Here is a 17,101-nt window from a genome sequence, read left to right as displayed (position 1 = left end):
GGACATGATGTCTTATTTACTGTGTATCTCTAGGTAAAAAGTAGTGCTCAGCACAAATATTTATTAAATAAATATATTTCAGTCATCTGAAACAACTATAAACAACTAGATACAAGAGTTATAGAGATATAAATTTATGTTTTGCTTACATATTCTTGAGTTCATTAGAAACCCACTTATGTGAAGAGACGTAACTATAGCACTTGTACTGCCAAGAGTATAAGTTGGATGTCAAGGAAATTCTCATACAAAGTGTAGGCACACATCCTTTCTACCTCTCCTGAGGAAGAAAAAAGCAGTTTCCTGCTGTTACAATTCTTATAATAACACGTTAATATCGCAGTGGGTAACATGTCTTAAAAGAATCAGAAATTGATCCAAGGACACTGGGAAAATCTCTACTGAAAATCATTTGAGTTTTTGTACAGAGAAGCTTTTAAGATATCACTTAAATGAAAAAGAATGCTTTTAAAGCTATATAAGTTCAAGAGATACATTCAACATGAAAATGAAAAATAACAACAGAAGAAGAATAGCACTTTATTGCTTTTTTTTCTAAGAAAAGAAAACCCTGCATGTATTTTGTCCTTCTCGTCTGTCTTCACAATGATAAAACATTAGGATACTTGTGTTTTGGTGTTAAGTTGTATAATATATTTTTATATTTAAAAATAGCACTGCTGAGAAATTAACACAATAGTTTTACTTCAACTGTCACCCAAGAGAAACTTCAAGTGTTCTGGCAAGATGGCAGACTGGATTCGAAAGGTTCAGGAAAAAATAGGATATGAAGGAAAAAAACTAAGAAAAAGATCCGTGCATGAGGAATTTCAACAAATTTGGGGGAGATGAAAGGATAATATAACCTGTTGGTTGACTGTTTTTCTTTTTGTAAGTGGAGACAACGTTAAGCCCAGGACACTCAATGGATTGAAACAATGGAAAGAACTGATCTAACAGGAAAATCTCTAGAGGAACTTCAATTCAGAGTTGGCAGATACAGTGAATCCATCCATATTTAACCTTAAATAATAGGTATACCAGACATTCACAAGGAGGGAAATTATCAAACGGTAGGAAAAAAATTTAGAGCTCAATAGAAGGATTCAAGTTTTTGTTATTGAAAATCTCATCAAGTGTTGAATGAATGCAAAAAGATCTACATGTAGATGTAACACCATGAACCCTTCAGATACTGAGAATAAACATACGTCTTAAGAAGTTTTCAGAAAAAGTACAGGTTACAAAAAAGAAAACAAGAACCAGGCCGATAGTCAGCAATCCCAAATTTAAGGGATCTTGAAAACAGTAGTGAAAAGACTGCAACATTCTGAGAAAAAAAGTTGTAACTAATCAAAGTATGAAAGAGAAACTTTTTCAAATACATAAAAACTTGGAACATTTACTTTCGGGCATTTTCCTTAGAAAATTACTTTACGTTGTATCCTGTAAAAAAAAATGAGACCAAAGTACATGAAAGAGAAAAATGGAGCATTAAAGAAACCATGGAGCTAAACCAAGAGTCCAAGGAAAAGACACACTGCAGCATTGCAGTTGTGCTAGAAACTTCTGAAGTCCCCTTGAAGCATGACTCTGTGGAAAAAAGGAACAACTTTCAAAGATTAGACAGTTTGGGTCAAAAGCTGATGCCATGAATGACAGGGAGAAGCAGGCATGTTTCTTCTTTGATAAAAATGCAGAAAAGAGAAATAGAAAAGGAGAAAAAACCCCAAATAATTATAAAGATACCCCTCAACTTATGATGAGAATATTGGCTCATAAACCCAACTTGAAAATATCACAAGTCAAAAATGCATTCAATGCACTTAATCTACCAAACACCATAGCTCAGCAATACAGTACATTGTAGAACATCAGTTGTTTACTCTGATGCTTGTATGGGTGACTTGGAACTGTGGTTCACTGCTGTTGCCTAGCATTACAAAAAAAATATTACATAGCATATCACCAGACTAGGAAAATATCAAAATTCAAGATTTGATATAAGGTTTCTACTGAATGTGTATTGCTTTCAAACTATCTAAAGTAAAAAAAAAATATTAAATTGAATCATTGTAAGTCAGGGATCATTTATAGAGGAAAATCACAATCATATATGAAGCAAACTAAAACGTAGCATGAGAGATCAAAAAAATAAAGCATTTTTCTTTTGTTTGTTTCTATTCTTTATGAGCATATTAAGTTGCTGTCATTTCAAAATAAATTATATAGTCAAAGGATTATTTTGTAAGCCTAATGGTAACCGCAAAGCAAAAGTCTATAATAAACAAACCCAAAATTATAAGCAAGCAATTAAAACACAGTACTAGAGTAGTTCACTTAACCACACAAGAAAACTGTAAGAGAGGGAGAAAGAAAGGAACTAGAACACAATGAGAAAACAAATTAGTTACATAATGAGTGTAAGTTAGGCCATACCTGTTAATACTTACCTTGAATATATATGGATTAAATTCTCCAGTTAAAAGATCTAGAATGACTGAATGCTTTAAAAAAAAAAAAACTAGACCCAACTATATGTTGCTTATAAGAAACTCACGTCATCTCTAAGAACACACATAGAATAGAAGTGAAGGGATAAAATAAAGTATTCCATGCAAATGGAATCCAAAAGAAAGAAGGAGTAGCCATACTTATATCACATAAAATAGACTTTAAATCAAAAGCAATTAAAAAAAGACAAGGAAGGTCATTATGAGTTATAGTTTGTATATGGAATGTCCCCCCAAAGCTCACATGTTTGAAGAATTGGTCCCCAGTGCAGCAATGTTCAGAGATGGGACATTTTGGAAATGTTTGAATAGGAGGGCTCTGATCTAATCTGTGGACTAATACATTGATAACTGAATGAACTATTGGGAAGTAGTGGGAGGCATAGTTGGAGAAAGTAGACCCCTGGGGGTATGTCCTGGAAGGGTATTTCTCATCCTGGCCCCTTTCTTTTCCTCTCTATTCCCTAGCTGCCAGGAACTGAGCAGTATTCCTCTTCCATGTTTCTCTGCCATGATGTTTCTGCAATGGAGCCAGCTGGAAATCCACATGCAGCAAGATGGAACTAAACCCCTATCTCTCACCATGCATATAACTCAACTCAGAGTGGATCAAGGACCTAGGAATTAGACCAGAGACCCTGTGCCTAAAGGAGGAAAAAGTAGACCCAAATCTTCATCATGTCGGATTAGGCCCCAAGTTCCTTGACAAGACTCCTCAAGTGCAAGAAATAAAATCAAGAATTAATAAATGGAATGGACTCAAAATCTTCTTCTCCGCAAATAAACAATCAATGAGGTGAAGATTTTGGGATCAAATTTTTGCCGCACACACATGTCAGATAGAGCACTAATCTCCAGGACTGAAACATTTGAAACTTGGGCCAAAATAAATCTTTCCTTCTCTGAGTTGTTTTCCTCAGGGATTTGTCACAATGACAAAAAACTGACTAATACCTTATGTAATGATAGAGGGATCAAATCTATAAGGGAAAAATTTCAATCTGAGCACACAAATTCACACAGCAAATATTATAGATCTAAAGGGAGAAATAGATTTCACTACACTAATAGTTTGGGTCTTTAACACTTTGTTTCACTCTGCTTTTTTGTTGCTGTGGCCAAAAGACCTTACAAGAGCAATATAGAGGAGGAAAAGTTTTATTTGGTGCGCATGGTTTTAGAGGCCTAAGTCTATAGAAGTCCAATTCTATTGCTCCAGGCCTGAGGTGAGGCAGAACATCGTGGTGGAAGAGGTTAGAGAAGAAAAGCAGCTCAGAACATAACTAAGAAGCAGAGAGAGACTAAGCTTGGCTCATTAGGGGACAAAGTATATATCTCAATGGGACTTGCTCAGTGAACGACGTCCTCCAGCCATAACATACCTGCATACGGTTATCAGCCACTTGAGTGGATTAACGTACGGACTAGGCCAAGACTCTTATTTATTTATTGGTGCTGGGGATTGAACCCAAGACCTCATGCTTTCTAGGAAAGCACTCTACCACTGAGGCACGTCCCCAGCTCAGGTCAAGACTCTTAGATCACAAACACTGACCTCTAAATTTTCTTGTATTCTCACAAAAGGGAGGACACCTCCTATCTAAACCATAATATACCCCACTTCCATCAATGGACATATCACCCAGACAGAAAATCAACAAAAACAAGATCAGATTTATATTGCATCTTAGGTTAAATGGACCTAACGGACTTCTACAAAACAATCTATATAACAGCTGCTAAATATACTTTATTTTTTTTAGTCATCAGCACATGAACTATTCTCTGGGATAGATTATATGATAGACCACAAAATAGTCTCAACAAATTTAAAAAAATTAAAAGTACACCGAGTATCTTTTCTGACCATAATGTAATAAAGCTAGAAAGCAATAATAAGAAAAATGTTGGAAACATTACACATACATGGAAATCAAACAACTTTTGAACAATTAATGGATCAAGGAAGAAATCAAGAATAAAATGTTAAAAATTTCTTGAAACAAATGAAAATGGAAATACAACATACTATAACCTAGAGGATATAGAAGAAAGCAATACTGAGGAGAGGTTATAGCACATCAGAAAGGTAGAAATATTTTAAATAACCTATTGCTGCATCTAAAGGAATTAGAAAAACAAGAACTAGACAAAATAAACCCAAAGTTAGTAGAAGAGGAGAAGTAATCAAGATCAGGAAGGGAAGAAATGAAATGGAGACTGAAAAATAATACAAAATAAAAAAGATCTGGCTCTTCAGACATACCTTGGCTAGACTAAGATAAAGAGTGTCAAGAGCCATCCATGGGCTGTGTGTGGACTAAATTGGCATCAAAGCCTAGTGAATAGAAACATCTGGTGTTTGGGAACTTCCTGTGGCAGTCCCATGGGGTGAGATCACCCAAATACATGTGAATTTCTATTCCGCTCTGCCTGGTCCCACATGGCACTGGAGATGGGATGACCTGCTACCACCACCTAGCCACACAGCCTCTCAGAGATGGGTGTGACCTGCCAAGATGTCAATCAAACTGCTAATTGCAAGAAACCATAAAGCAAGACTCCACCCCTGAAACTTTATCCCTTCTTTTGATGTACCCCCTTAAATAAACCACAGGAGCCATTTTCTAATTGTCCAGCTCCAGCTCCTGTGTGAGCTAAATCTATCAGGTTCTCCATCCTTTCAAATTAATTCTGACTCTGTCTTTTGTTCTTCACTAGTTATTTTTTACTTTAAAAGTCAATAGAGCCCTCTTCTAGCACAGGTCAGGCCCTGGGTTTGATCCTCAGTACCACATATAAATAAATAAAATGTATCCAACTACAACTAAAAAAAAAAAATCTTATGAGGCTTATCTCTCTGAGCAGACAAGAGTTCCCTGGCAAGATGCTGACCACCCCAGAATAAAATAGAAAATATTCTACTAAATAAAATAAGAGACAAGGGAAATATTACAACTGACAAAACAAAAATACAAAAAAAAATCTTTACAGATTATTATGAACAGCTTTATTCTAGTGGGCTTGATAATAAACAAGAAACAGAGAAATTCCTAAACACAAAAACACCTTACCAAGACTGAATCATGAAGAAATAAAAAACCTGAACAGAACAATAACAAGTACTGAGATTAATTCTATAACAACATGTCTCCCATCAAAAAGAACCCCCATCAAAGAAAATTCACTTGAGCGAATTCATTTATTAGTTCTGCTGTGGTTTGGATCTTAAACATCACACAACAGCTATGTGTTAAAGGCTTGGTGCTATTGGATGGTGCTGGGAAGTGGAGCCTAGTGATTAGATTGTTAGAGTTGGCCTTAAGGGAATATTAGGACTCTGGAATCTTGTGTTCTCTCTCTCTCTCTCTCTCTCTCTCTCTCTCTCTCTCTCTCTCTCTCCTGATCTCCAGGAGGTGAGTAACTGCTCTACTATGTGCTCCAGGACCAGACGGCTCCACTGTTGAATTCTACTAAACATTTAAATAATTGATACCAATTTTCATTAAGTTATTAAAAAATACAAGAAGGGATTCTTCTAAATGCATTCCACAAGGCTGTCATTACTCTGATAGCAAAACCAGATAAGGATTCAAGAAAAGAAGAAAATTATAGGCCAGTATACATTACATGCAAAAATCCTCAAAAAAATACTGGCATTCCAAATCCAAAACTACATTTGGATTATTCACTATGACCAACTGGGATTCATACTAGGAATGAAAGACTGTTTCAACAAATGCAAATCAATCAACATGACACACCACAACAATGGAATGAAGGACAAAAACCATATGGTAATCTCAGTAGATGAAGAAAAGGCATATGACTAAATATCTTCATGATAAAAATGCAGCACAACTTAGGAATAGACAGAATGCTCCTCAACATAATGAAGGTCATTTATAATAAGCCAACTGCTAACATTATACTGAATGGTGAAAACTTGAAAGCTTTCTCTATAAGATCTAAATCAAGACAAAGATACCCACTTTCATCACTTTTATTCAACAGTTCTATAAGTCCTAGCCAGAGGAATAAGACAAGAGAGAGAGAAACAGTCATCCAATTTTGGAATAAAGAAGTCAAATTTTCACTCTTTGCAGATGACATGATCTTATTTATTTATAGAGAAAACCAAAAAATCTGCCATAAAAAGATTAGAACCATATTGGTCAGCTGTCCTTCACTGTGACACAATGCCAGAGGAAATCAATTTAAAGTCAGCAGAGCTTTATTTTGGTTCTTGGTTTCAGAGGTTTCTGTCCATGGTCTCTTGACCTTATCTCTTTGGGCCTGTTGAAAGGGAGACCATCATGGCAGGGAGCACATAGTAGAGCAGTTATTCACCTCCTGGAGAGAGAGAGAGAGAGAGAGAGAGAGAGAGAGAGAGAGAGAGAGAGAGAGAGAGAGAGAGAGAGAGAAGAGGAGAGAAGAGAGAGAGAACGAACACAAGATTCCAGAGTCTTAATATTCCCTTAAGGCCAACTCTAACAATCTAATCACTAGGCTCCACCTCCCAGCACCATCCAATAGCACCAAGCCTTTAACACATAGCTGCTGTGTGATGTTTAAGATCCAAACCATAGCAGAACTAATAAATGAATTCACTCAAGTTTCAGGATACAAAATCAACATACAAAAATCAGTAGTATTGCTAAATCCAGTGACAAATTATCTAAAGTAGAAATCAATAAATTAATCCCATTTATAATAACTACAAAAATATTCAGGAATAAATTTAACTAAAGAGGTGAAAAGTCTCTGCAATGAAATAATAATATACTGGTGAAAGAAATCAAAGAGGACACACACAAAAAAAATGGAAAAATATCCCATGTTCATGGATTAGAAGAATAAATATTAAAATGTCCATATTACCCAAAGCAATTTATAGATTCAATGCAGTCCCTATCAAAATACCAATGTCATTTTTTACAGAAGTAAAAAGCCAGTTGTAAAATTTGTATGGAAACACTCCATCCCCACAACATAAACCCAAAGAGCAAAGTAGAAGACATCACACTACCTATATTCCAAGCATTATACAAAGCTGTAGCAACCAAAATAGCATGATATTGGAATAAAAATAGATGTGTAGACCAAGAGAATAGAACAGGGAGCCTAGAAGTAAACCCATCATCTACAGCCCACTGATTTTTAATAAAGGTATTTAAGAGTACACATTGAAGAAAAGATACTCTTTTCAATAAATGGCAAGGAAAATTTGATATTCTTATGTAGAAGAATGAACTCAGACCCTATCTCTCATCAGTTACAAAAAACAATTAAAGTGGATTAAAAATTTAAATGTAACCTATGAGAATACTGAAAGAAGACTTAGGGTAAATGCTTCAGGAGTTTAGAATGGGTAATGAGTTTCTGGTAAAGGTCCCAAAGGCAAGGAATCAAAAGCAAAAGTAGAAAAATGGGGTTATATCAAGTTAAAAACTTTCTGCACAGCAGAGGAAACAATCATCAGAGTAAGGAACTTACAGATGGGAGAAAATATTTGCAAACTACACATTTGACCAGGGATTTATAGCCAGAATATATAAAGAACACCAAAAACTCAACAGCAAAACAGCCAGCAATAACAAAAACAAATAACCCAATTTTTTAAATGGGCAATAGAACAAAATAGATGTTTCTCAAAAGAAGACATAAAATAGCTAAAAGATACATGAAAAAATGCTCGACATCATTAATCATCAGAGAAATGCAAATCAAAACCACAGTATCTATCACCTCACCCTATTAAGAGTAACTATTATCAAAAAGATGAAAGCTAATAATTTCTGGTGAGGTGGTAGAGAAAAAAAGTACCTTTGTACACTGTTGGTGGGAATGTAGTATAGTCATCATGGAAAATGGTACGGAGGTTCTTGATGGGATTAAAAACAGAATTACTGCATGATGCAACAATCTCACTTGTGGGTATATTTCCAAAGAAAATGAAATCAGTGTGTCAAAGAGACATCTGTATTATCAGCACTATTCATAATGACCAAGATATGGAATCAACCTAAATTTCCACCAACTGATGAATAATAAATAAAATGTGGTAAGTATGTACATTAGAATACTATTCAGCCATAAAAAAGAATGAAATCCTGTCATTTGTGGCAACATAGATATACTGGAGATCATTATGTTAAATGAAGTAATCCAGGCTTAGAAAGACAAGTTCTGAATGATCTCACTCATGTGAAATCTAAAACAGTCGCTCTCATCGAGTTGAAAGGAGAATGGTGGTTACCAGAAGTTTGGGAGAGTAGAATAGGAGAGAAATGGGGAAATATTGATCAATAGAAACTGAATAGATAGGAACAAGAAGTTCCGGTGTGTTACATTGCACAGTCGGGTGATCATAGATAACAATAATGTACTGTACATTTTGAAAAGTGAGAAGAAAGGATTTTTGAAAGTTTTCACCCTATAGAAGTGAGAACTTGTCTGGGAGATAAATATTTTAACCTGATTTAAACATTATACAATGAATACACACATTTATGGAGCCCCATAAATATGCACAATTTTATGTTTTTATTTATTAGTTAAAATAAAATTTAAAAAAATTAAAAATGCATTTTATTTGGATGGTTGGAATCTTTTCTGTGAGTCAACTGAGGTTATGATAGTGGATCCTGTATCAGTTAGGGGTTGACAGCAAGGAATAGCTCCAAATAACGGGGGCTTAAGGAAGACAATAGATTTTCTCAGATGAAAAAAGGAACTTCAAGGTTAATATGGTGGCTTTGAAATTGCTGAGGAACCCTGGATTTTGCCTCTTGCTACTCTACCAGCCTTCATCTGTGGCTTTCATATAATGGTAATTGTCAGAAAAACAAAAAGAGGCTGTTTCTGAATTTGGAGGTAGGTTTGGAGAATTAGAGCAGCAATGATTGTTTTTTAATGTAAAATTCTTAGTATATTTTCATTTTTTACTAGATACCCTTATTCTTTTGATTAAAAGTAGCATAAAGGACAAGAGAAATAATGAAGGGTTATAATGATTATGTATTTCTTCAGTTTGAAGTTTACCTTCTCAGAGAAATCATGTTGACAATCCCAGTAAAATGCTGCAACCATTCTTTCTGAGAATCTTTTGTTCGTTTTTAAAAATTTTATTTTCTTCTATATTTGATTTGGATCATTGGTGCTTCCTATTTGTGTTAATTGCCATCTCCCCTAACTAGAATGTAAGTTCCATAAGGAAAAGCACATTTTAACAATTGTTCACTCCTGTGTCTCTGAGACCCATAACAGTGCTCAGAGCATAGCAGATATTTGATAAGTATTTATTGAATAAACTACCAAATAAATATGTAGAAATTATTAGAATCTGAGAGAGGTAAATAAGAACTTGATGACAAGAAATCAGTCGTTTAAAAACTCATAGTTCACAAGAGAGATGACAAGTTTCACAAGGTGTATTGAGATATTTTTATAAAATGTTTTCCATCACTGAAATAACTTTTGGGAAATGATCCACACTACATATAACATAAGGGCTGCATAAAATATTTGTATGTAAAAAGTTCTGATGAGAACTTAAATAAACAAGTAACCTTGTTACACCCAGCATGGACATGAAATTATTTCATGTCATAATAATGCATGGAGAACACTTTCAGAAATGCTACTCAATGTGTTACTTAAAGATAATATATGCCAAACTATATATATAGGTTTTAAGGAATTCAAAGAAGTATGAATGGTACAGATTCAAATGTAATGAGACACTGATGTTGTTTTTTTTTTTTTTTTTTTCATCTGCACATGTGAAAAAGTAAGAGGTATGAATTTGCCCTCCTATTTCTCTCTCTGGCCACACGTTTTTGTGATTGAAGAAAAGAATGTCAGGCTGGAATTGGAGAGCTGGGTGTACAAAACGATTTGTCTCCCTCCCATATCCAGAGGGCTATGCTATAGCTACTGACTACACTTGAAAGAGAAGTTCAGAATAGTATATTGTATGTATTAAACTCAATGTAACTTTTATCCTTTCACTGCTAATTCACGCAAGTTGGAGCACTTCAAGTAGAATTGAGGCTTTTCATGTCTTTTTAAAACATGAGAAATTCTAAAACTTAATTGGAAACATTTAACCATTCTGGTAAACTTTGTACTTCCCCCTAACACTCTCAAAACCTTTATCCTAATCCTATCTTTATTCCCAAAGATTATCAAGAAAGTGAATGTGTTTTAAAATTATACATCTCTTTCATCTTAATTTTCTTAGCATATGGTATTTTTTTGTAGAAATTGAAATTGGCAATTACCTTGTAAACCCTGCCACAGCCTTATTATATTATACTAATCATAATTGCAATCATTGTGGTACCACATTTCATGGATACCTATTTTATGGATCATAATTATAGTATTAAATACTTATTAAGTATTGCTTAAGGATTCTTTTTGTTACTTTTGGAAAATCAGGATTTGTTTCTCTATTTGACTGTTTAGGAAATAAAAATCCCTAATGATTCCAGTTAAATTTGGCTTATTAAAAAAAAAAACCACAAGGACTTTAACCAATAACATCAAACCTGTTCTTCAAGGCTGTCATATTTAGGTTTTATTAGCTAATTTACACAGCAGCTAAACATAGTCCAGATAGCAAAGGTTTCTTATTTACGTTTTTCCTATGGGTGATTCCACACACATAGAATTTACTGGGTTAGGTTTTAGGCTTTAATATCAAAACCTTATGTACAAGGAAAAACAGTTTTATTCTTCAGTTACAGTTCATCTTAGATTGACCTTGAATCAGATCCCTGACTTCTTCAGTTTTGCAAGAAAATTTCTGTACATGGTCTTAGATTGACCTTGAATCAAATCCCTGACTTCTTCAGTTTTGCAAGAAAATTTCTCCATCTGACAAATAGACACACACACACACACACACACACAACTTCTTCCTCTCCTTCTCCTTCTCCTTCTCCTTCTCCTTCTCCTTCTTCTTCTTCTTCGACAGGGTCATGCTGTGTTATTTAGGCTGGCCCTGAACTTGTATCTCCTGTCTCAACCTCTCAAGCAGCCAGGACTACAGGTATACTCATGCTATAGTGTGAACCATCTTGCCTGGCCAATCAATGTATGTATATTGAATCATTTCAAATACCCATTTTTTGTTGGTCAAACTGGCCCACTATCAGCAATTTAATATGCTTCAACCTAATAGAGGTAGAATCTTAAGAACCATCATAGTCAAATTGGTCCCTAGGGCAAACTTGTCTCACTTGTCAGTCAGCTCTTAGCTGGTATCCCTTCAGGTAGCATGTATTACAGTTTCAGCAAGAAAGAAAAGATAGTTTGGACATGTTATGGTGTAAAATGTTAGTTGATTTTCCAGGTTTAGTAAAATATGAGGAAAGCAATGTATTCAATTGATAGATAGGATGAAAATGGAAATAATGGAACTAAATGGAAAATGGAAGCTAACTAAAAGATCTTGAATTGATAAACACTGTCTCTTTTGACAATTTTGTTGAAATATCTCAAGTCAAATAACTTAAGAAAGAACTTCAAAGAAAAACTTTCCAAGTCTTGTCTTTCTTTGGGCATAAGCATTTTAAAATCTGATTTTGATATATGAGTTACATTCTGTTAATTTCTAACAGGTGGAAGAAAAAGTGCTGTGTGAATTCCTCCCAGTGTACCTGAGGTGCTGATGTTTCTGCACATGGTCTTGATACTGGGTTCCATAAAATATGAATGTGCTGTCATGTTATTTTGGATCAACTCAAGCAAAAGAGCATCTGAAAACATCAACATTTTGATGAGTTTTTCTTAAGTTTTGGTCACAGATGCAAATGTTTCATGATCCTTCAATGAATTACTATATAACTTTTGACTCTACGAAAACTTCCAGCCCCACAAACATGTCTGGTTTTGTGGGGTGAAAGGATAGTCTTCCTTAATGTTGAAAAGAGCCTGGTTTTATGGTCTCAGTTCTGGGAACAGTGAAAAGAGCAGATTCACCTGGAAAGAGATTTTAGCAAGGCTGTTAGTATGGCAAATTGTTTTCTTGAAAGATGAATGCAACAATATCTTCTCACCCAAGGTTCTTCTACAACTGTACCACTATCAAGAGGTTGCATGTATGACACTTCTCTACTGAAACTGGATAGGTCTTTATGATGGCCTCAATCAAAAGAATAGAGCCAATAGATGAATGTGAGACTGTGTCTTCTAAGGATGGGGTATTAAAAATGTCATGCACTTTCTTTATGGGATGCTCACTCTTGGAATCCAGGCATCATGTAGTAAAGAAATTCAAGAAGCCCATGGAGACACAAGGAGAGCATCATGGGCCACAGTCCTGGCATAGCTGTAGCCATTAATCAGCATCAGCGTGCTGGTATGTGAATGAACCACTGTGCTAGTGGATCTTCTCATCTCAGGTGAGCTGCTGCAGCTGCTGCCATGAGGAGCAGCAAAGAGCTGTCCCTCTGGAAGTCCTGACCAATTACAGATTCCTCAGCAAAATGCGTGCTTATCATTGCTTTAGTCTGTTGTATTTTGGAGTGATTTGTTGCTCATCAACAGACAATCTAAACAGGTAGTTTTAGTAAGGTCTTAACTGAGTCATAGACATCAGTATAAAAAGAGCCAACTTGGTGTTCTTCTCAATATATTTTATTTGTCACTTTCTTTACTAATCTAAGTCATCTCAATTCCCATTGCCTTTTCTTATATCATCTACTTATTTTTCATTGTTTTGATTACTCTTCCCTAAATCCCCTCTCAGGTTTTAAGACCCCCAAGCTAGACACATTATGTTAATAAAGGCTTGATTAAAGCTGAGAGTAATTAGAGGATTAAGTATAATTCCTACATTCTATTATCTTATTTATAGAACTTGATGGCACGCTCTAAATTTTAACAGCAAGTGCTGAATTTAGGACTTAAACTGACATTCCTTCTGACTTCAACACACTTTAACACACTTTTTTTCTTTAGATAGACTTTGTAATTATTCAGACAGAGTTATAGAGAGGACTACAACAAACCAGTCTCTCTTATTTCAACTCTTAACCTTTAACATATTTGTTATGAATTAAAAATATAATAACTTGTATACACAATTGACTGGCTGTCTTCAGTACCATTCCCTGCCCTAGGAAAGCTACCATCCTAAATTTGTTGCTTATCATTGCCATACATTTCTATTTTAACTAGGAAACATGTAAATATCAATAAATGATCAATAACTGGCTTTGTTTTAAACTTTGTATAAGTGGAATTCTTACGTATCATTCTGTACCTTATTGTTACTTGAATTTACCTATTTTGGCCCTCATAGGGTATTTTGTTATATGATTATAACCATAGTCAATCAAATCTACTATTCATAGGTACTTAGGGATTTCGTGGATTTTTGCTATTACAAATCATCCTGCAGTGCATATCTTCTTACACATCTTTTTGTGCACATGTGAAGAAGTTTCCCCCAGGCCTGTACCTAGAAGATGAATTCTGGAGTTAAGGATAGACACAGCTTTGACTTGAATAGATATTACTAAGTTGCTTATCAATACAGTTTTGTCAATTTGGTTTCCATCAGCAGCGTTCAAAGTTCTTATTTTTTCACACCCTTACCCAAATATGAGATTATCAGGCTTTCTAACTTTTGCCAATTGAATGAGTATTAAGTGAGATTTAATGTTTTTGCATTCTTCTGAATACTGATCTTTAATATTGTTGGCATTTTTATTGTCTCTATTATCAATTTTTATCTTTTTTATTCATTTGTAGGATTTATACACATTTTGCCTGTTAACTTTTTGTTAATGTTTTTCCTAGCCTGTGCATCTTGCATTTTAACTCTGTATGATGTCTTTTACTGAACAGAAGTTTTAAACATTTAATGTCAAATTTATTAACATTTCCATTATGGTTTATAAGTTTTTCTCTTCTTCTAAATAGATCTCACCTAGAATTCACACCTTCTTTATTTTTTCTAAATATTAAACATTTAATTTTACATTTGGGTCTTTCATTTCTTCCCCAATTTATTTTTGATATGTGTGAGATGGGAATCTATCTTTTTCTACATGAAAAACTTACTGATCTTGATCATGCTTTCTGAATGATTAATCCTTTTCCTCTGACTTGTAAAACCCCCTCATACACATGCAAAATTTCTATACATGTGTATTCTGATTTCTAGTCTCTATCTTCTGTTTCCCCATTCTATTTGTGTAGCCTTATGTTCAAATCATGCTTGTCTTGATTAATTTGATTATTTACTCTCAGTTTTAATTTCTGTCAGAATAAGTCTCAATACCTAATTTTTCAAAATTGTTTTAGAGGTTCTTGGTTCTTTATTTTTTCCTGTGAATTTTAGGATCAACTTGTCAAATTCCACAAAAGCACTCTTTGGGATTTTGATGGAATTAATTCATGGTAGAAGTAGAGTCTTTTGTTTGTTTGAAAGCCATCATTTTAATGATAACTTCTTCACCTGTGTGGACTGCCCCCACTCCACATCCAAAATTCCTTTTCTGTGGCAAGCCAGTACTTTACACACCCAAACCCAAATCCCAGACCAGAGTTATAACTCTTTTACCTTTTCCAACTTCACTGTTGACTTTATAATTAGATCCTTCTATTCATTGCTATATGAATCTCCATTTATTAGGGTCGAGTTTTTTTGTCCTTTTATAAGGTTGTGTGCTTTTCTCCATAAATACAGTTGGTCCTCATTATTCAGAGCTACTGTACTTGTGAATTTGCCTACTTCCTAAAATTTATTTGCAACTTGCCTGTCATTACTCACTGAGCTTTCATAGCCATTTGTGGACATGAACATAGTGATGAAAATTTGAGTGTCCAATAGGCATGCGCATTCTCAGTTGAATTGGAAAAAAGTGGTGCTCTGCTTTCTCGTTTTAGTTCTCACACTGCAAACATAAATGTTCTTTTTGTGGTTCATTTAGTGTCGTTTAAAAAATATTTTTATGCATTTTTGTTAGTGATTTTGCTTTTTTAAAATGGCTCCTGAAGAAAGTGTTGAGGTCATGCCTAAGGTTCCTAAGTACAAGAAAGCTGTCGTGTGCCTTATGGAAAAATTACATGTGTTAGATAAAACTTCTTTAGGCATGAATTACAGTACTAACGGCTGTGAGTTCAGTGGTAAGGAGTTAATAATATATATGAAGTAAGTTGGTCTTTAAACAGTAACACACATGAGATTATGTGTTGATTGATGAAAATATTGTAGTGAGAGGCTCACAGGAATCTAACTACACATTTCTGCTAAGAGCAATAGTTTTAGTATTTGCTGTTTTGGTGTTTGTGGTAACTTCACTGAACATAATTGCCACAAATGAGAATTGACTGAATCCTGAATATTCATTATTAGACTTATTTCAAGGTGACTGTAGTTATATAATTGTGAATAGTATCTGTTTTTATACTGTATTTTCCAACTTGTTTTTACTGGTGTACATGTAGGGCCCTACTCCTTCTGAACTAAAAGGGATATTTCTTTTCCTCTTTCTTGCTTCTGGTGATGCTAGCAATTTGGTACTCTTTGACTTGCCTTGTCACATGGTGTACTCTTTGTGTATGTCTGTGTTCAGATTTCTCTCTTCTTTATAAGGGCACAGTCATATCATGTGTGGGAATACCCTAAAATGCCCCTATGATAGTTAATTTTAGGTGTCAAATTATTGGGATTAAGTAATATCTAGAGAACTGGTAAAGCACTGTGGCTCTGTGTATCTGTGAGGGTTTTTCCATAGCATACTGGCATGTGAGTTGGTGGACTAAGACCTAGACCTAGACCTGCCCTGAGTGTATAAAAGTACCATCCAATTGGCTGGGAGTTTGGATAGAACAAAATGGCAAAGAAAAGTCAAATTCTTCTCTCTCTCTCCCTCTCCTGGAGCTGAAACATCCATCTTCTCTTGCCCTTGACATTAGAACTCCAGGTTCTCTGGCTTTTTCTTCATCTGTACCAACAGCCCTCCAGGTTCTCACAGCTTTGACCTTAGGCTCTCCTCATTGTGAGGTTTTGAACTGGGATGGAGCCCTCTACCAATATCCCAGGGTCTCCAACTTGAAGTTGGCCTATCATGGGACTTCTCAGCCTCCAAAATGGCATGAACTAAGTCCTTTAATAAATCCCTCCTCCTCCTCCTCCTCCTCCTCCTCCTCCTCCTCCTCCTCCTCCTCCTTCTTCTTCTTCTTCTTCTTCTCTCTCTCTCTCTCTCTCTCTCTCTCTCATTGATTCTCTCTCTGAGGAACCCTGAATATATACCTTATTTTTTTTTTATTAAAAAATAGCTCTTAGCCTCCAAAGATCTAGTTTTCAATAAGCTCATATCTACAGGTACTGATGGTTAGAGTTTCAGCACATCTTTTGGGAGGAATAAAATTCAATCTATAATGATTAGTTAACTAAACTTTCTGTATATCAGTTTTCTTTGTGAATGATTACTGTAATACTCTCAAGGGGCTATTGCATTAGATTACTGAAAACTATTAGGTAATATATGGAAAATACCCTGACTTGTGCCTGACTCACAGTAAGAATTCAATATACTGTCTAGTTAAATTACTTTAGTCTAGCA

The sequence above is a fragment of the Marmota monax genome, unplaced genomic scaffold (genome assembly GCF_021218885.2).
Source record: "Marmota monax isolate L192 unplaced genomic scaffold, Marmota_monax_Labrador192_F-V1.1 WCK01_AAM20220418_F8-fsc00046, whole genome shotgun sequence".
Taxonomy (NCBI): Eukaryota; Metazoa; Chordata; class Mammalia; order Rodentia; family Sciuridae; genus Marmota; species Marmota monax.
The sequence above is the reverse complement of the archived record's forward strand: the minus strand, read 5'-3'. Positions refer to the sequence as shown.